Here is a 22,548-nt window from a genome sequence, read left to right as displayed (position 1 = left end):
TTACACTTTACAGATATCTGAGAGTGCTGTTTTTGATTTAATTTTTGAGATGTTTGGATCGGCACCCAGTAACTATCTTTAAAACGTCGGGTTGAGCACGCCAGTTCGTTGATTAGTGTATTGTTTGGGGCGTCGCTCCCCTTTACGCACAGCAGTATGTCTTTTGAAGAGATTGACAAGTTCACTGAGGCCAGGGCCTCCACTTTCATGTTCTCTGACTTGGACAGTGAGAGGATTCTTTTCCCTCAGAACGTCTCCCATGAGATCTTGGACACATCGGACACTTTGGCTCAACGCCTTGAACACTTGAAAAAGAAAGAGACTCGCCTTTTGCTGCATGGTTCGACTCTATCCCAATACTGGAGAAACAAAAGAATTCCAAGGGGATTAAGAATGAATAAAGCACCTACATTGGGCAGCCATGATCCGGCTTTCTGTAAGAAATGGTGCGAAGTCCTAAATAAGTGCTCATTGGACTTGATCCTGCTGGTGATTGAGCACACACAACAGGAGTTATCCAAAACCCGAGCCGAAATCACGGAGCTACAGTCGGAGTTACAATCCAAACTCAACTCTAAGCAGATGAAAGAGTTGAATGATCACTGTTCTACTTTAATTGAATCCTACCAGAAAGAGCTGTCGGAGATGAAACTCCAGAAATATCGACGTGACACATTGGATTATAAGAACGACCGCGTATATTCCTGGCTCTCTGGACGCACGGAGAGGGCGCACTGGCCACGCAGGAGATACGATCGGTCATCCAGTGGACCGTCTTCAGATGGGACCGGCCCGTCCGGGAATGAATCCACAGCAACGTCCAGGCAGGCTCGTTTTTTAGAGACAACGCAACGCACCGGCCGTACCAAGACGGCTATAAGAGGAAACCAACACGGCGGGGCGGCAGGCGGCACAGACAGGTACCTATTGAGGGGAAGACCTCCAATATAATTAATTTGTCAAAAAGGCAGCTTGATGACTTTGAGACTTCTGTGCTATCCAAGGGCCTGTCCTTTGTACCTTCGAAAGAGGCTGATGGATTTACTACTAAGATTGAACTGTTCAAGTTTTTCCGTATACTTAAATTAAAGACATTTTTCTGTAGAGACATTGGACAAAGTAACTCCCCCCATAACGCTCTGGGACATGACTCTCCTGAGATGAGCTCGGAGCACCGCGGCGAGGCAGAAGCGACCGAGCTTTGTACTGGCAAAAAGTTTAAACCTAGTAGTTCTTTTGTTCCCCCAGTGACTAATGCCTCTGTACTTACATTTTGTCGACTTGTGGATAATGATGTTTCTCTTCTGGTCTCATCGTCTGATGTCAATAAATGTCACTCTAACCTATCCCCACAGGAGAGACGAGCACTTTATAATCTGTCTAAAGATGATTCTGTTGTAATACGTAAAGCTGACAAAGGGGGTGCAGTTGTACTGCAAAACAGGGACTCTTATTGCACTGAGATTATGAATCAGTTAAGTAATGCGGACTTTTACATACCTTTAAGTTATGATCCTACTCTGGTATTTTCTGGTGAAATTAGTAATATTTTAGACTGGGCAGCAAGTAATCAATATATATCACAGGATGAATATAAGTTTTTGTCTCAAGTGCATCCAATACGTCCAATATTTTACACCTTACCGAAAATCCACAAGAGCTGTCAGGAACCGGTCCCAGGGCGCCCCATAGTGTCCGGGATTGGGTCCCTGACTGAGCCCATCTCCCAATTTATAGATTGTCATATTAAAGCTTTGGTAACTCAGTTACCCTCTTATGTACGAGACACCTCTGATTTTTTGAGAAAGTTAACATCTGTGGGTGGGATCAGTGACTCCGATTGGCTGTGCACGATGGACGTGGCGAGCTTATATACCAATGTGCCCCATAAAGAGGGTTTGGAGGCTCTACAGTATTATCTGAATTCTAGGTCAACACAACTTCCTTCCACTGAACTGTTATCTAAATTGTCTGAACTTGTCCTTACTAAGAATTATTTCAGATTTAACAATGCCTTTTATTTACAGAGACAGGGCGTCTCGATGGGTAGTCCTTTTAGCCCTAATTATGCAAACCTGTTTATGGGGAAGTTTGAGGAAGATCATGTGTACAAAAATAATCCATATTTGTCTCTTATCAAATGCTGGTTTAGATATATCGACGATCTGTTTTTCGTGTTCACAGGTACAGCAGAGGAACTAGAATTGTTTAAGTTACATCTAAATTCTAGAGTCCCCACCATCTCTTTCACTCTGGAGGCAAGCAGAGAAACTGTGCCTTTTTTGGATGTAAGGGTAAATAAATCTGAACTAATACACACGACCGTCTTTAGAAAAAAAACGGATAGGAACAATTATTTACATTTTTCGAGCTATCATCCACATAGCCTAAAAAAGAGTTTACCTTACAGTCAGTTGCTAAGAATTAAAAGGATATGTAGCTCTGGTGATGAATTTGAGAGACAGGCTGATGCCATGTGCACCCGTTTTTTAGAAAAGGGTTATGATCAAAAACTGCTTAATGATTGTATGTCCAAGGTCCGCGATAAAGATAGGGAGAGTCTCTTGAAACTCAACCCTCCTCCTCTCAAACAGCAGCCCCTTGTTTTATCCACAACGTTTTCTCCGATCTCCCAGTCGGTTAAGAATGTCATTAGAAAACATTGGCATATATTGTCCAGTGATCCCGTTGTGGGTCGCGAGTTTGTCAAGTATCCTATATTCGCCACTAAGCGACAAAAAAATGTGAATGACAAGCTTGTAAAGACCGATCTTTATGTGAAACCCACACATTTTTTAAATTCTCTTCCCCCAGGTAATTTTCCGTGTTTGAATTGTGTAAGCTGCAACGCCATGATTAAAGGTAATCAATTCTCACATCCCCATACGGGGAAATCGATGATGGTCAAAGATAGAATCACATGTCGGTCCACTCATGTTGTCTACCTTTTAAAATGCCCGTGTGGTTTGTACTATGTTGGGAAAACAAAAAGACAACTGAGAATTAGAATTTCCGAACATAAGAGCAGCATCAGAAGGGGTGACGAGAAATCTCCGGTTGCCAAACATTTTAATAAATATGACCATGGCATTTGTAGCTTACGTTTTATGGGGATTGAGTCAGTGGGGCCACTTCTGAGAGGAGGAGACAGGGAGAGAAAACTTCTCCAGAGAGAAGCATATTGGATTCACCACTTACAGACTGAGCATCCTAAGGGTTTAAATGAAGAATTATTGCTCTCTTGTTTCTTGTAAATGGTTTTGATCCCTTGTTTTGATATGTGTTTTGATATGTGATTGGTCATGCTTACACATTTTGAGATGGGTTTTCTGCTCCTGTCATGCAGTTCGAGACTGAGGAGTTTCCTTAAAAATTTTCCTTAAATTCTTCTCATTTTTCTTATAGGCTACTTCTAATATGCTTCTGGTATTTTTTTATATCATTGTGACAGATACCATTTATACAGATTGAGACTTGTATATATCTACAATTGTCCATATTTATCTATTTTTTTTACATTTATTTTGTTCACAGATTTATTTCTTTTAGGATCTGTGAGTGATTTAATCAGTCATGTTGATGTATTCTGATCAGCTGTGCGGTCATCTTATTTATTTGTTATGTAGGTTCTTGACCACTCTGTTTGTTCTAGATATGTTGAAGATTGATTGATTGATTGATGCATGTATTTTCCACAGCTGGTTTCAATCAGCATGGTCCTGGCTCCTACTTATATGGGTCACACCCACTGTTTGTTACAACGCTGAGGAAAGCCTGTGAGGCTGAAACGTTCGTTGTATATTTGCTGCTGTGCGTATTAAAAGTTTACACTTTACAGATATCTGAGAGTGCTGTTTTTGATTTAATTTTTGAGAAAAAGAAGCTGAACATGGTGGCACTGATCTGCATCTGATTGCATGCTCGCTCTCCTTTTCATTGCTTTGTTTGAACAGATGAGGGACGTTACAGATACGGAGGATGAAAATTGTGAAATTACTCAAATTAGCGTGGAGGATGCCCCCTCAACTTACAAATCAATCGCAAAAAAATATTGTTAAAATATCGTATCGTATCGTTATCGTGAACCCAATATCATGTATCTTATCGTATCGTGAACACTGAGTGTATCGTGACACCCCTATTTTCAACTATAGCCTACATTGCAGAAAAAACACACCTTGATTTAAAAATGATAATTTGTTTGTCATGGTTTTATTAGGCTACATAATTCCCGACCATACAGGTTTGTGGTGTGAGGTAACAATAGATTGCTATTGAGAAAGTTGTGACGGTGTTGTGCCAAGCTGCCTCTCTGCACCCTGGCCGATCCAAAACACCCAGGGCACCGACCCACACCCACCCCACCACCAAGCCTGCATACCCGTCCTGCTCCCACCTTCTCGGGGAAGATCCCCCTCCAGCACCCGGCGCACACAGACTCCCGCCCCGCCAGACCCTCGTTTCCCTAATCCAATTCAAAACGCATAATTTTTTCGCACAACACCTGTGTCCGGCCAGTACAGTAAGCTCTTTCCCTGCAATTGCATGCATGTAAGACGCAGCTTCTCCACAGCGCGGATGGCAGCGGAAGTCCCTCTCGCCATCAAGCAGACAGTGACGGAAGCATGTGTGCCAAGGGGAAAATGACAATGAAATTGGTGGGATTCGATGTATATATAGAAACAAATAGAAAATAGCTGATTAATAAAATGTGTGCTGGTGGAACGAAATTCAACTTCTTCAAATAGAGAAGCATCACTAATCGCGGCTCTCAGTACGCTGCAATTACGCATGCAGTATATTACCGTAGCGGAGATAAAAGAGAGCCCGAAAAGGAATAAGCATACAGTCATTTGGGCAGCAGCCCTTTTTCAGCGTGTGAAATGACAATAATACACAGGTAATTCACAGGTGGGCATGAGCACGTTATTTGATTTCTATGCATGACGTTCTCACATCTCTCTCTCTCCCTCTCCCCATGTAGGCTATCTTTTCTCTCCCTCTTTCTCCCTCTCAGTGAAGGAGGAAGCTGCTGACGTGAAGCTGTGGTTTTATGTGCATGACCACACCTCCACAATGCTTTTGGGCATAAACACGCCTATACGGAGATGTGCGCCAAGATGACGTGAAGCGCAGCGGCCCGACACGCCCACAATTAGGGCTTTGCGCGGCGCTATTCCAGCGCAAAACGGGCGCTAACGCAAAATTACCGCCGTCGGGAAGATAGAGCGCTAAGGCCCTAACGTTAGCAGCCCAGTAGTAGTGCCTGAACACTCGTAAGGCCAGTCCGCCTTCAAGCTTGGGTTTTTGCAAATGGGTTTTCGAGATTCTATGATTCTTAGCATTCCAGATATAGGATTATAGACTCCAGCTCTTTGAAAAACGTCGAAGTGAGGGAAATTTGAAGATTTTGACACAAATAGAGGAACCTGGGGAGTGAAACCATCTTACTGGAATTTATGCGGCCAATCATAGACAAAGGGAGAATTTTCCAGCTTTCTATACATTGTTTAAAGGTCCCAATTCGTGCAGCTGTAACCTCTTAAAAACATGTGTCTCTGGTCCATAAAACATGATTCTGGATTAATTTGTCGAAAATATAGCAACCCCGTTCGTTTTGATGGAGTTGTCACTTCCTCATCTCGTCGCTTCCCAAGAATGGTCTGTTTCTATAATATATTCAGAACTAACAGTTCCCATTGGCCGCTGAGGGACAGCCCGCCCCAGGCTCCCAGCGGCCAATCAGATTAGCGTCCGTGGACCAGCATGCTAGGTTGTGTCCACAACTAACGTTAGCAACAAGCTATCGCTAACTTAACGGTTGTTACGCTACAGAGGACATCTCAAAATGCCTAGACTTACCGAAAGCACATCCGCAGTTGCTGGATCACGTACAGTTGGCGTCGCTCCAGCTAGAAGTGTTAATTTTGTGGCTATAGACAAAATGGTGCAGGTAGCTTGTGTGAGAGAGACCGCGCGCAGTATGCTTAAGGACCCGCGTGATGTCACTTTAACCCATCTGGGGGAACCGAGTGTAAGGGGCGTGGCTTGAAGGAAACTGCAGGGGGAAGCTGGATAGGGACAAATCCAACTCTGACCACTCATTACAGGGAGGGATGGCAGCAGTATATATGCATTTACAAGTAAAAACAGCTTTTGCACAGAATGGGACCTTTAAGTCTTGAAACAAAATCACCAAAGTTCAACTTAAATATTAATTGAGGATCTCTGGGTATGGTGAGGCCAAGATAGGTGAGACAGTCCTTTGCCAGTTTAATGGGAGATTTTCCAAGAAACCAGGAGGGAAAACATCGGAGAGAGGCATAAAGTCACTCTTTGTCCAGTTGATTGTATATCCGGACAGCTTTCCGAAGGAGGTGAATAGTTCTAGAAGAGGGGGAATTGATTTCTCTGAATCATGTAGATATACTGTAATATTACATTGTTGGCGTATAAACGAATGCGTGTCTCGATACCTCCGATCTTCAGGCCTTCAATACTTGAATGAGAGCGTATTTTTAAGGCAAAGGGCTCGAGCGCAACGGCGAAGAGGGCCGGTGAGAGAGGGCAGCCCTGCTGGACCGAGTAGTGGAAACTTGATCGACTTATCGCCATTAGTTATAACTGAACATGTTGGACTAGCATTATGAGCTTTACCCGAATTTGTGTAGTGACTTGAACATGTAAGGCCACTCAACCGGGTCAACTGCCTTCGGTGTGTCAAGTGACAATATTGCTGCACAGCGGGTCTTATTGTGATGGAGTTGAGAAGGCGCCTGACATTGAAAAAAGGAAACCTATTGGGAATGAACCCTGTCTGGTCGGTGTGGATGATGGATGAGACATGCTTATTCAAACGGGTAGCCAGAGTTTTAGTGATTACCTTTCTATCAAAGTTCTGAAGTGCAATGGGTCATAGCTGGCCGGGTCTGCTTGCTCCTTCCCCTTTTTTAAGATGAGTGAGATGTTAGCTTCATATAGTGTCTTGGGCAAAATGTTGTCCTCGTTAGAGCTACATGTCATTCTGAGGAGAAGTGGGGCAAGGATGTCACAGAATCTCTTGTAAAAATCGGAGTCTAGGGCCCCTATCGTTGCATCAGCCTTTAAACTGCGCTGAGCGCCCGGCGCAGCACTGATCAGTGGGCATGGACCAGCCCACTCGATATCTTGGTGTTGGCGCTACACGCAGCCTAAAGCATTACAACCACGCCTTTTCAGCGTAAAATTATCCACTGTCTGGTCATTGGGTAAGTGCAGTAAACGAAGCACATGCTTCACTTTTCAGCTCCAATTCCACGAGAAATCCAGTAAAACCAGACAAGCCAAGCGCTCTGCTCCCCCCCCTCCCTTCATTCCGTCTGTCTGTCTCCATATATAGGCTATTATTCCATATTATTATACTTCTCAAACCAATCTAACTGCAGTTTAAATACTGCAAGCATGTAAATACGCTACACTATAACAAGATCAAAGTGAAAAGAATGTTCTAAACGCATCAGCTAGAAAAATATAGCCTATCCCTATATGATGAGATTAATTAGATTGGTGAAAGTTTGTCCAGAAAGATATCGTTTTCTCTCCCCTGCTGCAGAGGCAGGATGATGCACATAAATATAGCCTACATTATGTAAAGTCATTGCAGAAATGTGTTTTTATTGTAAAACTAAAATGTGAAGTAGAGCCAATTTATTGGAGCGGACATCACAGTAGGACATGACAGTAGAACCGCGTTACACTGTCACTCATCTAAATCACGTTAAATCTACAAGGGATATATATAGCCCCAATATGACATAGATGTTTCACATAGGGTGGTGTTATCATTTCGATGTTTTATTTGGTCCAATATTGAAATGTTCTACAATTGCAGGTTGTGTTACCATTACACATTATTTAGATCTACCTTTATATCTATTTCGGCTCATTTGGTTGCTATTTAGTAGCGAAATGGAGTAGCCCAGTGCATGCTGGGACATGCCAGGCAGTGAACTTACAACTTATTTTTCCTATGGGACGTGTGTTGTGCCTGTCTGAGCGAGGGAGTCAGAGAGAGAGAGTCGTATTGGGCCTGTCAGACTGAGGAGAGAGAGGGACTGACACAGAGAAGGGTGACAGAGGAGAGCCAGAGGAGCGCTCTGCGCAACTGGCGCACTGAATATGCCTGCTTTTCAAAAGCGCAAAGCGCTAAATTTACGCCAGGTGGGAAGATATCATTAGGCCGGTATTTAAGGCCGGAACGCCCATTCTCGCCCATTCAGGGAGTGCGCCATGCCGATTCCGCCTAAAGCGCATTTGCCAGCCTAAAGCCATGTTGATATCTTCCCGAGGCGGGCGCAAGGCACGTTTTTTTGCGTTTAAGGCCCGTTTTAGCGCCGAAGGCCTGTGGGAGAATAGGGCCCTAGGTCCTCTCTGAGCTTGGGTGTCTCAAAAGAGTAAAAAAAAGTCACTCAAATCAGACCGAGTGTCATCACACTTAGACGAGTAAAGCTCACTGTAAAATTCCCTGAAATGGTCATTTATTTCCTTAGGATTAGTCAGCAGGGTGCCCCCCTCGATTTGATGGAAGGGATTAATCTGGAAGCCTGAGTGCCCTTGAGCTGTCGTGGCAAAAGTCTCTCTGGTTTATCTCCCAATTCAAATTGCTTTTGTCTCAGTTTTAACAGGAGGGTATTTATTTGGCCGCCCAGAATACAATTATATTCATATTTTAGCTTCAATATCTTATTGTAGTCCTCAGAGGATTTTGGATTCTGATATGCCACTTCAAAGGAAGGAAGAATATTTTAAATTTCCAGTAAGCGCCTCTCTCTCTTTTTCTTGGCTGTGGATTCGTAAGAGATTATGTCCCCACGAATAACAACTTTTAATGTTTCCCATAGTATAGAGTCTGATACTTCTCCGTTATCATTAAATTCTGTAAAGTGCTTTAATTTGGTAGTAATATGTTCTATAAATTTCCCATCGACGAGTAAGGAAGGGTTAAGATGCCAAGAGTAGCTTTGTTTAGGAAGAGAGAGGTTCAACGAAATAGTCAAAGGGGCATGGTCGGAAATCAAAATGTTATGGCATTTTGTGTTGATAACGTGGGAAATTAACTAGGAGTATATTAAAAAATAATCTATTCTGCTGTAGGATTTATGGGCATGTGAGTAAAATGAATATTCTTTATCAGTGGGGTGCTGTATTCTCCAAGTGTCTATTAGGTTCCTCAATTTGATCAAATTATTTAAGACTTGCACAGATGCAAAGTCAAGTTGTGACATAATCACAAAACGACGCACGTCGATGACCCGCATAGACGAATAAGTTTTGACCTGGGAGATATTCCAGAAAGCAGGATTAGAGAGAGAGAGAGAGGTGGGAACATGAGAACATTGGCTTCTTGCAAGGGGCTGGTCCCAACTGACTGAGAGGGAAGTACATTAGTGATAATGGGCAAAGAAAATAAATTGGCATTTAAATAATCCTAATCACTTTCTCAGGGAGCCCAATGGTGAACATCTCAGGGCGAGGCGGCGAAGATAACAGAGTCTGTCATCGCTCTCAATGTTTGGGGAATGTTTCAATCTCCCATCAAATATGCACCAGCGAAATACCCCACTGTGCCTACCCCCCCCCCCCCCCCCCATGAGTCAAACAAGAGAGAAGATTAGAGAGAGGGAGAGGGTGGGAGAGATGGGATAAGAAATAAAGAGAGAGAGAGAGAGAGAGAGAGAGAGTAGGATGGAAACAGTGGAAAAGAGAAACAGCCTCACTCGTGTCATTGTGAGTCACATACAGGGCGAAAAGTTTGGCAAAAATTGTTTTGGTAATTATAATAATCGTTTCAGGCTCAAAAAGCTTTTAGGGATGATGCTACTGCAGCATTACAATGCATGCAACTTGTCAAACTATTTCAGAGTAGGCTACTCAAAGTGACTCAAAGTCAGCTACTTGTGATGAAAGCATTTATTGGAGTAGGCACCCCAAATTGCCTCCATTACACCATGGGTATTGTGCAATTCAGAAGCAAGAAAGAATCCACTCAATGGTATGCGCTGTCAAACCATGGCCACCAGGATCGACAGTGTGACAAAGTTCAAGTGCAGTTTCTGTCACAACCTTCTGCTGCTGCTTCTATTTGCCCACAGCACTCAGAGTCAAAACAAGCCGCTAAGATTTCAGAGTTTAACAAGATTGCCAGAATTCAGTTCTCAACAAAACTGCTGTCCCAGACAGGTTCTCAAGGTCAGGCTGTACCAGGAAAATGTATGACGGAGCTCGACAGGGAAAAAGTATTGTTTCTAGCATGATTTTGTAAAGTTGGAGTATAAAGTTTGAGATGCTGATGCATCAGTAACCACAGCACGGGCTCATGTATACATCAAACCAACTGGACTGTTTAGGCTGCCAGCTTACAAGCCCTCATTATTTTTCCTTCTGCTTCTTGTTTTCTTTAGTTGCAAATGCAATTAGTTGAGTCAGCTGCATCAGTTGTGGAACCTCTAGTGTCGCTTGCCAGACTCTCTCCCTGCAGCGGGAGAGAGTCTGGCTAGTAATAGCAGCACTGTGGACTAGCGGGGGAAAAGGCTCTGTATTACCTTTACAGCCATTGCCGAAAGTACCATGCAGGCTGGCTTCATTGCATAATCCACATCAATCGTTTTCAGCATGTAGCAACGAGCTAGTGCTGCTGTTATTGATTCAAAGGCAGCGGCGCAGGCATTTGAGATCGGCACATTTGACACGTACAGCAGCAGAGGCATACAGATTCGACGCGGGGGGAGCGGAAAGGAAATCCATATGGTCGCAGCCGCAGTCAGAGCGGGTCGCAGCCAATTGCAGAGCTTGCAGGGAGCGGAATGGGATTTCCATCCGGCACTGACTGAAATGGCAGGCACCAATGAGAGAGCTAAGTCCACCAGGCTGCTTCAAGCCAGTCAGACTATGGAACCCCTAGGCCCCTATCGCTGCATCAGCCTATAAACTGCGCTTAGTGCCAGGCGCAGCGCAGATTAATGGGCGTGGACCAGCCCACTCCATATTTTGGTATCGGCGCTACATGCAGCCTTAAGCATTACAACCACGCCTTTTAAGCGTAAAATTATGCACAGTCTGCTCATTGGAGAAGTGCAGTAAACCAGTCACAAGCTTGCCTTTTAAGCTCGAATTCCACGGAGTGATCCAGTCCGGTCAGAAAGCCAAGCGCTCTGCTCCCCACCTCCCTTTCATCCCCAAGCGCTCAGCTCCCCCCCTCCCTTTCATCCCCCTCTGTCTGTCTCCATATATAGGCTATATTATTCCATATTATTATGCTTCTCAAACCAATCTAACTGCAGTTTAAATACTGCAAGCATGTAAATACGCTACACTATAGATCAAAGTGAAAAGAATGTTCTAAATGCATCGGCTAGAAAAAAATAGCGTATCCCTATGATGAGATTAGATTGGTGAAAGTTTGTCCAGAATGATATCGTTTTCTCTCCCCTGCTGGAGGTAGGATGATGCACATAAATATAGCTATTATGTAAAGTCATTGCAGAAATGTGTTTTTATTGTAAAACTAAATGTGAAGTAGGGCCAATTTATTGGAGCAGACATCACAGTATAGCACATGACAGTAGAACCGCGTTACGCTGTCACTTATCTAAATCACGTTAAATCTACGAGGGATATATATAGGCCCAGGATGACATATATGTTTCATAGGGTTGTGTTTGGATTTCGCGATTTTATTTTGTCCAATATTGAAATGTTCTACAATTGCATGTTGTGGTAACATTACACATTGTTTCTATCTATTTCTATCTACCTTTCTATCTATTTAGGCTAATTTGGATGCTATTTATTATAGAAATGTATTAGCCCAATGCATGCTGGGAGATTTCACATGTGTGGCTGTGGCAGGGAAGCCAGGCAGTGAACATTTGTTTGGCCAGAATGATCTCATTTTCTCTCGCCTTCACTGCACAGGTAGGATGATACAACAGCCTCTGAATGTCACGGGCTCAAAACTGTCATGTTAGAAAAAACTGTCATGTTGTTATACTATGTACGGTATAACAACTTCTTTCGGACTTGTGTTGTGCCTGTCTGAGCGAGGGAGAGAGAGAGAGAGAGAGAGAGGGGGAAAAACTGAGATCAGCAGAGCAGAAGCTGTGCACTGACTATGGCCTGGTTTTCAAAAGCGCAAAGCGCTAAATTAACGGCAGGAGGGAAGATATCATTAGGCCGGTATTTAAGGCTGAAACGCCCATTCTGGCGTTTCTTCAACTAGGCGACTGCAGGGTTGATCAAGCCCCTGCACCTGTATCCATACAGCATTAGCCCATGAGTACATCTGCCCTCAGAACAAGCATGAGTCTTATAGCCTACTGTGCTCAGGGCAGATAGAATAAAACATGAGAAAAGCAGGAAGGCGTTTGTTTCTGCTATATATATAAAACTTACTATGCTAGCCAGCTAACGTATTTGATCACAAGTCGTGACTCGTGACCAAAGAATAATGTAGCTGGCTATAGCTGACCATACCAGCTACTAGCTAACAGTGAAATACATAGCCCAGTCAGCAAACTGTTACACCTGAGCATTTGCCGCTTTCTATTTAACAGAACAGTTAATAAATTGTGAATGAAATACCTACAGATAAAAAACTATGTGTTAGCTAACTTACCTCTTCTGTCTTTGAGAACGCCATCTCTGACCATCACGGTCCCACTTGACATTGTCTGTGTGTGTGTGTGTGTGTGTGTGTGTGTGTGTGTGTGTGTGTGTGTGTGTGGGGGGGGGGGGCCTTCCCTCAAAGAAGAGGGAAGGCGAGCTAATTTGAATGAATGAATGCATTTATTTGGTGATAAAAAGAACACAACAGCACATACATTTAGTAAAAATAACAGACAATAGATCAATCACTGAAGATTAAAAAAAGCCCGAAGGCTTATTTCCATTGTGGTCCTCACATAGAACATATAGTGAAAACGAGGCATAATAAACATAAAACACTGAGTACATTGAGCAGTTTACATTAAAAGGAACTCAAGATGAAACAAATAGCAGCAGATGAAGCAAATAGCAGCAGGGCAATGGACCACTTATTAAGAGAATAAAAAAATAATCATCATCATCAACCTTTATTTAATCAGGCAAGTTAATTAAGAACAAATTCTTATTTTCAATAACGGCCTGGTAAATAAAACAAGCTATGAAATACATTTAAAGTTCATTGCCATGGAGCCAGTAATTTAAAGTGCATTACTATGGAGCCAGTATTTTAGGGCTCTTTTAAAACTGGTCATAGTACTTGCTTTTATTTCCCTCTGCAGATTGTTCCAATGAACTGCTGCACGATACATGAAGCTATTTTTCCCCATCAGAGTTTTAAAACGTCATGTGGGACAGTGATGGTCATAGCCGAAAATGCAGTCTGAATATCAGGCTAAAACCTGATGGGTTAATGTCCGTTAACTTTGGTGAGAAAATTCAGTCTGAATATCAGGGCTAAAACCTGATGGGGATGTCCATTAACTTTCGTGAGAAAAATGGTGACGTGTGCGCAGTAACATTACAGTATTCCGTCCTTGGAGCCCGAGACTCAGAGGACTCCGTAATGAGCTCTATCTCCAGAAACATGACTCTTGACCTTCTGAATTCTCTCTGGGAAAACAGATGTCACGTAATAAGATTCATTACTTCTCACTCTCCCTCTCACTTTCATTCATCCACGGTGTCTCTCTCCCTCTCCTTACAACAGTGTGTCCCTCCCTATATTCCGCTCAGCCACCCATCGCTCTTTCCCCCTGTGTGTAATATGGAGGCAGAGGTCCCTCTCCCTCTTCCTCTCAGGAGTCCCATCCTCATTCAACTCTCCATTCCTCTTCCGCTATCAGCAGCAGGGCCCATGACAGCGCCCCATAATAGAGAAATCCAATCAGTCTACCCACCTGCACAATGGGAGATATGGACCCTGCCTTTACAAAGAGATATACAGACAGAGAGAGAGGGAGAGAGACAGAGATGTTTTTTCCATCTGTAATATGTCAATGCCTACAGGAAGAAAAGAGCGAATGACAAGTAAAGGAGGCATAAGAATAAAGGAGGAAGAGCAAAGGGGGGAATTGGACCATACTTGCTAATACCTAGTTGGAGTCATGCTGGCAATGACTAGAGCAGAGGTTCCCAACCTTTCCAGACTCATGGCCCACTTGAAAATGTCAAAAATGTCGGCAGCCCACATCCGATCATAAACAGAACAGAGGCCAAATAATGTGTTCTCAATAATGCTTATTTTAAAGTGATAATACGCAAGATTTTCATCTAAATAAATGTATGTTAAGTCACTATCTATCTGATAGTGGGTGATGGTGATTGAGCGTATGGCCCATTGATGGAAGCCATTTCAGTATTGCAGCATTTATGAACTTGGTGTCTGTGGTGACACAGGGTGGACGGAGCTAACACAATAGACTCGCTCTGCAGGTTAGGATCCTGACAAATCTTGTGTGAAGTAGGATAACAAAGCTGCTTTTTTCCGGTCTCTGCTAGCATTATGGGTGGTTACTATGGCCGAACAAACTGAGTAATGTCACATAATAACAGTTTCGATCTCACCTGCAATTACCACTCATCTACAATAGGTGTCACCCAAGAGAACAAAACTGAAATATTCCATATTGGCTGGGTTTCCCAAAAGCTTCTTTGCGCTAAGAAGCTAATTCAACCCTTCTTAAGGCCCCCTTAAGAAGCAAACGCGTTTCCCAATTGCTTCTTTACGAAGGCATGCGTTTCCCAAAAGCTTCTTAGTGCTAAGAAGCTTCTTTGACCCTTCTTAAGGCTCCCGTAAGAAGCCAACGAAGCCAACGCGTTTCCCGATTGCTTCTTAGCCTAAAATTATCTTCCAATTATCCTCCGTTAAGAAGGCTGCGTTTCCCAAAAGCTTCTTAGCGCTAAGATGATCTTTCGTTAAGAAGGTTTTGTAAGAAGGGTCTGGAGCCTTCTTAACACCTTCTTAATGACAAAACACTGGCAGATCCAGCCGCGTCAGGCAAAAGGAGATACTTGTGTCCACTGTTCCTCTTGTGTTTTTCCCTTTTTCCTTTCTTTCATGTACCCTTTAGTGTTTAAAATTAGGGAACACTTGAAAATCTCCCCTGTATGTATGGTTACTTGTGTTTTAAATGTTTTACCGTAGGCTATATTCCTCTAATCAGAATGGATTCCTTTTATAATGTTGTGGATTTATATAGCACCTTTCACAGAACCCAAGGTCGCTTAAATTCTGTAGTGTTTCTCTGTTTTGTTGTATGCTGTGTATATAAAGCAATTTGAACTGCAGTCCATGTCTGAAATAAATAATGTTTAATAAAGTTTAACATGACCATGATTAGGTGTTAACAGTGTTTCTCAACCACTGAGTCGTGGCCCACTGCTGGGCTCAGAGTGCCATCAAGTGAGCCGCTCCAGTTAAGATGCTTCTTAAGAGCCTTCTATTTTTTTTATTTTTCTCGACTGTTAAGAAGGCGTTTGGGAAACACTTCTTTGGAGCCTTCTTAACTCCTTAAGAAGCTTCTTAACTCCTTCTTAACTCCTTAAGAAGCTTCTTAACTCTTAAGAAGCTTCTTTGTTGGGAAACTCAGCCAATCAGTTTAACAATAAAAGGAGCTGTCCATCAGCACAGAAATCAGAAACTAAAAGTGAGGGGCTGTTCGCAATACGCAAATTAATAAATAATTAATTGCAAATTAAAGCACCAATCAGTAACTTGTTCACCTTAACTCATTGAGTGCCAAGGACGTCGATCGACGTCAAAGTAAATAGTGACGTAGAGTGCCAAGGACGTCGATCGACGTCAAATGCGTTTTTTGACGGTGGGACGTGGATCAAAGCCTCAGGCATCTCCTGTACAAATATTGTAGCTATTGAAGGTGTATAACCTATTTTACGGACTCATTAGATGGCGACAGTGCTCTCCAGATTAGAGAAAGGTCCGGAAAACAGCAGGAAAAAGCCCCGTGATGAAAAAGAAACCGCTCATGCTGCAGCCAGAGCCATATAGATTGCTCTGTCTGGAGCTGACGTTGGCTGCGAACAGCAGTCAATCCGCGCCCACAACTCAGCCCCTCTGTCTCTGCTGTATAGTTTCTCCACACGATTAGCCGCCAGAAAAGCAGCACCCGACGCCGAAGGGCCAAAGCATTCTCAGCAGTCCGGTTTGGCTCTTCCGTGTCATGCTGGGAGCCGGTGCACAAAAACGGAGGCTCCGAAAATAGACTGGGTGCGTGTTAGGCTGTGTGTTAGTGTGGGGAGGAGTTTGCAGCTGAGGATGGGGAGAGGGGGGTGGGGCACGCAGGCACCACACAACTACACCACGTCACTACATCAGAAAATATTATCTTCAGAGTCAGTGAATGTGCTTGAAATGCTTAATTTCACAAAAGGCGGAATAACTCAGCTTCTAATTTGAAACGCCTGTATTTGCTCAAAACGACCTATCTTCTCCGGCTCATAACTAAAGAACGGAAAATGGTATCAATAAAAAAAATTTATGCTGATGATACAATAGAGTCAGCTCGTTCTTTGTGCCTGTTCGGTGTTTACATAGTAATATCACACAATATTCTGTGGGCCTCGAGAAATCACTGAAAACGCTCTGAAACTCTGGCACTGGGAGCGTCCGTTCTCCAAAAGTGGCTGGCACTCAATGAGTTAATATAACAGCTTTTTAGTCATTTGTTGAGAGTGACTTGTAAGAGGGAGAATGTCACCTCTATTGGTCACACAAACCCCCCTCTCCTGGGACTAAGCAGTTTGGTGCCTGCGTCCCGGTGGCACATGCGCTGTACATGAAAACAAGGAAGTAACTCGATGTGGATTTGCTATGAAAATTACGTTTCACGTAACTATGGATTATTATTTCATCACGTGGTGAGTACCCGATGTCACAACATGTACATAGAGCTTTCTGGCGCTGTGTTTTGTTGACTTTGAACGGCGATATCGATACTATTGCACGCAGAGGGCGCAGTTTCTCCAATAGCAAAACTTGGAAAAGTTGCTGAATGGGGCTTTAAATAAGGGTATTATTCAACAATGGAGTAATGCATTCTCATAATATTTTTTTCGATAGGTTATAGGGCCCTATCTTCCTAAAAGCGCTAATTTAGCGTTTGCGCTCGTTTAACGCTCTGCGCAATGCAAATTGGGGGCGGGCACAAGCGCATGCCTGTTATAATTGTACTGGGCAGAGGCGTGCCACATGCCAAAGCAGGCGTTTCAGCGCTAAAATGTGGGGATAGATGGCATTATCCTATCGTCAGCAGCGCGCAATTAAGAGCGCTAAGAGCTGTGAAAAGGACCTCTTAAGTGCAAATACCTCGCTGCGCTGGATCCCGCACCATAATCTCCACGCAGCGCAGCGCAGAAACGTCATTACGCACGGACGTGCCACCCCAGTACATCAAATTCTGCTGCTATAATTGGGTAACCAGCAGATTATTCGGTGAGGCAATCAACTATAATTCACTGAGAAACTTTTATCACATTGCAAGGAGGGGTTATGGTAAATTAATTGAGAAAACTTGTACATTGTAGCCTACTTGCAATAGGCTATTCACCTTCACCTGCTATAACCCGGAGGGTCGTTGGCATCACAGCCGATCTGGCACAAGCCTCAGCACGAGTCGAGTTTTGATAGAGTCCACTGTAAATCCTCAAATATTTTCTTTTGTCTCCACCGTTTACCCGCTGCAAACACGTTTCTATTGTCCCACCCCAGTCAACAAAATAACCCGAATTGCATCAAAACTCAGATGTTTTTAACAGGTATATGGGGCCCTATTCTCCCACAGGCCTTCGGCGCAAAAACTGGCCTCGCGCCTGCCTCGGGAAGATAGCAACATGGCTTTAGGCCCCGAAATGCGCTTTACGCGAAATAGGCATGCATGGCGCAGTCCCAGAATGGGCGAGAATGGGCGTTTCGGCCTTAAATACCGGCCTAATGATATCTTCCCTCCTGGCGTTAATTTAGTGCTTTGGGTATTAGAAAACCAGGGCCCCGTTCCAATACCCATACTTGTACTTCTTTCTTGTAGTATGTACTGCCGCTGCCCTCACAAAGTATGGATTGTAGTGTGCAGCATGCATGCAAAATGCATACTATTGGGACACACTACATCTGTCGTCACGTGAGCTTCCTGAACTCCGACCTCTTGCTCACTTCCGCCGACGTCCGCAGCGCCACATTTGAGTTTTTTTTTTTTTTTATTCAATAAACAAAGTCTGGCAGTAACAAACAGTACATTATACAAAAAATTCAGACTAAACATTTACAAAATTGGAACAGACAATCAAATAAACAAAATAAAATAAATAAAGCAAAAACATTAAGTCAGAGATCTAAACAGGAATCAAGATATGCATGTTTTGGTACACACCATGCTTGTTTGGTTTTAACATATTTCAAGGCTTTCTTAAAGTTAATTATCTCATTCATGAACACGCAGCTCAGTCAGTGCGACGTAACTCCAGTAGGTGGCGGTAATGCACAAAAAGTTGTTTGCCAACCGCCATAAAACATTAGAAGAAGAAGAAGAAGACATAACTTCCTGCTGCGCAAAGGATTGTGGGGAAGTTTGGCTGAAGCAGCATGCATCGATGCATACTCCGAAATAGGAGCTGATGTAGTACAACATCCTGGTACTCTTGGCATACTGCATCTGACATACTATGTATTGGGACATACTAAATCTTTTTTTGCCTACTAAATAGTATGGAAGTATGGGTATTGGAACGGGGCCCTGGCCTATTCAGTGCGCCGGTTGCGCGGAGCGCTCCTCTGCCTCTCCTCTGTCCCCGTTCTCTCTGTGTCACTCCCTCTCTCTTGCTCATCAGTCTGACAGGCACAATACGACTGCTTGAAAAAAAGTTCGCCGGTTCTCTCTCTCTCAGAAAAAAGAAGTTGCTATACCGTACATAGTATAACAACATGACAGTTTTTTCTAACATGACAGTTTTGAGCCCGTGACATTCAGAGGCTGTTGCATCATCCTACCTGTGCAGTGAAGGCGAGAGAAAACGAGATCATTCTGGCCAAACATTCACTGCCTGGCTTCCCTGCAACAGCCACACATGTGAAATCTCCCAGCATGCATTGGGCTAATACATTTCGATAATAAATTGCATCCAAATTAGCCTAAATAGATAGAAAGGTACATCGAAATAGATCGAAATAATGTGTAATGTTAGCACAACATGCAATTGTAGAACATTTCAATATTGGACAAAATGAAATCGCGAAATCCAAACACAACCCTATGTGAAACATATATGTCATCCTGGGCCTATATATATCCCTCGTAGATTTAACGTGATTTAGATAAGTGACAGCGTTCTACTGTCATGTGCTATACTGTGATGTCTGCTTCAATAAATTGGCCCTACTTCACATTTAGTTTTACAATAAAAACACATTTCTGCAATGACTTTACATAATGTAGGCTAAATTTATGTGCATCTCAAGTGTGTCGGAGGACACTGTAGAAAAAAAACTTAAGGCCCTCAACCCTGCGAAGGCAACAGGACATGACAAGATTCCCGCCAGATTCTTGAGGGACGCAGCGGAGACAATCGCTCCCTGTTTAACCTTTATTCTAAACATGTCCATTGAAAAGGGGCATTTTCGCACTGATCTTAAATCAGCAAGAGTTATTCCTATCTATAAAAAAGGAAATAAACTAGACCCGGGGAATTACCGTCCTGTCTCGATCCTCAGCACGGTGTCAAAGGTAATGGAAAGGATCATCTTTGAGCAAATCAATGAATACCTGTCAACAAACAACATTCTGTATGAGTTTCAGTCGGGGTTTAGAATATCTCACTCCACAGACACATGTTTGCTGTACCTGACAGACCAAATTAGAACAGAAGTAGACAAAGGTAAATATTGTGGAATGGTTTTATTAGATTTACAAAAAGCATTTGACACCGTGAACCACGATATACTGTTATTTAAAATGAAGGCTATGGGTTTTAACAGTGCTTCGTTAAGGTGGGTAGAGTCATACCTGAGGGGTAGGAAGCAAGTGGTGGAAGTGAATGGCGGTGCCGCGTCTATGTGCCGACAGGCCGCAGTGCCGACAGGCCGCAATGCCGATAGCCCACAAGCAGAACCAGCTGAGCGAGGCGACGTGCAGCGTGTCGGTGAAGCTAACCTCTCCCAGCCCCCACGCCAAACCTAACCTCCCCCCATGCCTAAACCTAACCTCCCCCAGACCCTAACCCAAAACCTAACCTCTCCCAGCCCCCACGCCAAACCTAACCTCCCCCCATGCCATGCCTAAACCTAACCTCCCCCAGACCCTAACCCAAAACCTAACCTCTCCCACCCCCACGCCTAAACCTAAGGTCGGCATTGCGGGTGGTCGGCATAGCGGGTGGTCGGCATAGCGGGTGGACCCCGTGAATGGCACCATGTCCTCTTCACTAGAGCCAACTTGTGGGGTGCCTCAAGGCAGGGCTGGACTGCAATGTAATTCTACCGGTGCAATGGCCGGTGGGCCGCTCGCTAGTGGGCCGGTCAGGTTGGTGAAAAAGTATGTATTATGTATTTGAAAAAAAAAATGAGTACACCTAAAACCCCTAGACCGGGTCATAACATGTGGCTTTATAAGTAAATCCTCAACCCATGCGAGCGCGAGCTCGAAAAATTGGGCCGATTCGAAATTGTGGGCCTGTCTGACACATGGCAGGTAGCTTTTTTGGTCCCAGTCAGCCCTGCCTCAAGGGAGCATTTTAGGTCCAGTTTTATTTATTTTATATGTCAATGACATGAAGTCTGCCTGTGACTGTGATTTGCTTCTTTTTGCGGACGATGCTGCTCTACTGGTCTCACACCAAGATAAAGGGGAGGTAGAAAGGATCCTCAGCCGAGAACTACTCAGGATCAGTTGCTGGCTGGTTGATAACAGGTTGTCCCTCCACTTAGGTAAGACAGAAGCCATCCTCTTTGGTTCTACCATTAGATTGAGGAGATCTCCGGGGTTTAGGGTAGTGGTGGGAGACGTAGAGGTCTCAGCCAGAGAGGAGGTCACCTACCTGGGCTGTGTGTTGGACAACACCTTATCTGGAGAGAGCATGGCACACAGGGTAGCCAATAAGGTTAACCAGAGAGTGAAATTCCTCACTAGGATTTCAACCTCTGTTAACAGGTCTGCTTTGGAAATTCTAGCGGGAGCCCTGGTTCAATGTCAATACGATTACGCATGTTCCTCCTGGTACACCAGCATCACATTGTCACTGAAAAATAGGCTCCAGACAGCGCAAAATAGACTAGTCAGACTCATTTTACAATTGAATCCCAGGACTCACCTACTACAGTCTCATTTCGACAGCCTCAAGTGGCTCAGAGTAGATGAGAGAGTAACACAAATCAAACTCGGCATGGTCCACAGGATAGTCAACAATGTTGTTCCAAAATACCTCAGAAATTACTTCACCAAGGTCAGTGACGTACATGGTCATCATGGCACTAGAGGGAGCCCTACAGATTTGGTCCCAGTTAAATGCAAAAGATGCATTGGCCAGAATTCATTTCTATACTCAGCGGCAGTAGCCTGGAACAGCCTCCCAGCTGAGATTAAGACAATCAGCCCCTATTCTTCCTTTAAAGTAAAAGTCAAGAGTTGGATCAGGAGAAGCAGAACCTGGATTTAATGGTAGCAAGAGTGTTGGATGTGGGGGCGACCTGTTATCGGCCAGCCAGTAACTGATCCGGTATCTTAATCGATCCTGCATTTTATTAGATTTTATTTTATTTTATTTTATTTACTTAATTATATTTTACTGTACGGTATTTTATTAGGATTTGTTGGGTATATTTTTAATTGTACTAATTGTTTTTTATTTTATTTTATGCTTATTTTTATTGATTATTCACTGTGCCTTACTTCCCCATGTTATCCTCCCCCCTGCGTGGCAGGCACACCCACGCATTACCCGCAGACTCAGACAAGTGCATGGGGTACTATGCACTCATACTGTCATACACTTACACACATCCAGGCATACACACACCAGTGCACATTTTATCACAGTCATCTTAAGGACCGCAATGGAAATAAGCTGTTAGCTTTATTGCGTTTTTTATCCTTTTGATAATGGTGGGCCTGTGTATGTATATATGTATATACTGTTGTTCATTATCAATAAAGAACTCAATCAATCAATCAATCAATCATCCTACCTGTGCAGCAGGGGAGAGAAAACGATATCATTCTGGACAAACTTTCACCAATCTAATCTCATCATAGGGATACGCTATTTTTTTCGAGCCAATGCGTTGAGAACATTCTTTTCACTTTGATCTTGCTATAGTGTAGCGTATTTACATGCTTGCAGTATTTAAACTGCAGTTAGATTGGTTTGAGAAGCATAATAATATGGAATAATAGTTTATATATAGAGACAGACAGAGGGGGATGAAAGGGAGGGGGGGAGCAGAGCGCTTGGGGATGAAAGGGAGGGGGGGAGCAGAGCGCTTGGCTTTGACCGGACTGGATCGCTCCGTGGAATTGGAGC

This window comes from Poromitra crassiceps, assembly GCF_964638095.1.
Source record: "Poromitra crassiceps genome assembly, chromosome: 1".
NCBI lineage: Eukaryota > Metazoa > Chordata > Actinopteri > Beryciformes > Melamphaidae > Poromitra > Poromitra crassiceps.
This window is presented reverse-complemented; position numbering follows the sequence as displayed.